Genomic DNA, 1,483 nt, shown 5'->3' on the forward strand with positions numbered 1-1,483 from the left:
AGTTGTCCTGGTTTGAGCCAGGATGAAGCCAGTTTTTCTTTTTACTGATTTTTTTTTCCTTCAGTAAGCTTTCTTGTAGCTAGCAACAGTGTGTTCTGCTAGGCTGATAAGACAGTGGAATGTTTTTCTAACTACTGAGGCTTCAAGGCTGCACCTGCACTCTACCAGCTCAGACACTATGGGGAGATCTGTGACTCCCCCGTAGGAGGCTGAGTTAGATGGACAGCAAAATTGGCCAAAGATATTCCATTCCATATATCTACGTAAGCTCAGAGGAAGGTCAGAAATCACAGAAGACAACTTCCTTCCTTCTTCTTCTCCCCTTCTCTTCCGTCCATGGCCGGCGTCCAGGGAGGACTCTGTTCATCCATCACCGTCGACCCTTAGGCTCAAGATCTCCTGACCCCCATAACTCTCTGCTCTTTCTCCAGCAGCAGCTCCGGGATTCCTTGGGACTCTTCTCAGTTCAGGGAAGTGCTGTGGGAGTTGCTGGGGTGGGGGGAGACAAGAGGTTTTTGCCCACACCTGAATATATCTGTATATAATTGTATATATTTTCTTGTATCATTCATTAGTGTTTTAATTAAAGCTGTGTAGTTTAGTTTTCAATCCAGCCAAGTCTCTCTCTTTTTCTCTCTCTCCTTCCCTACCTGGGTTGGGGGGAGGGGGGATCGAGAGCATTGTTGTCGGACCTGAGTCAAACTGTGACAATGGCATATGCAATGTGTGGTAGTCATAAATGCACTAATATCAATCTTAAGAGTAACTCATACCAACACCTGCTATAAATTGGCCAGGTAGTGTTATTGCTGAAGGAAAACTTGTTATTAAATTAGACCTAAGTCAAGCATATGAATAGCTGATAGGTGACAAGGCACCACAGGACATGGAGTGATGCTACTTAGGGAGAGCAAGTGGTTCCTTTCCCTCTTACCCCTTCAGGAACAGCAATGATGTTGGTGCTAGATGATATACCCCTGCCCGTTCCTTTTAATATCTATTTATAGGCATCTTGTCTGTGAATCTGTCTGATCACTTTTTGAACCTGCTGACACTGTGCCTCCAAAATATTCTGGGTAAGGAAGCCCAAAAGTTCATTACCTGTGTTACCAAGGGTTACTTCATGTCTTTTAAAAAATCTCGTCCTAGTTCCACAAAGTGCTTCCTAGTTCTAGTATTACAGGATATTCTTAGTTCACCATTTAGTTTATATATCACCTTCATGTGATACAGACCTCAATCATATCCTCTTTCAGCCTTTTTGTTTCCAAATCAAAGATTCTCAGTATTTTTAATCTCTCCATGTAAGATAATCGCTCTCTTACCTTGCTCATATTAGTTACCCATTTCTGGGCATTCTCTGACTCCCCTATATGGTGCTTCAGATATAGAGACCAGGTCTGTGCCCAGCACTCAAGATGGGGAGACACAAGTCTTACACAGGAGCAAAAGGCATCTTCAGGCTTGTTCACAATATCATTCC

Source organism: Chaetura pelagica, unplaced genomic scaffold (genome assembly GCF_000747805.2).
Source record: "Chaetura pelagica isolate M959 unplaced genomic scaffold, ChaPel_1.0 scaffold88, whole genome shotgun sequence".
In the NCBI taxonomy this organism is placed as follows: domain Eukaryota; kingdom Metazoa; phylum Chordata; class Aves; order Apodiformes; family Apodidae; genus Chaetura; species Chaetura pelagica.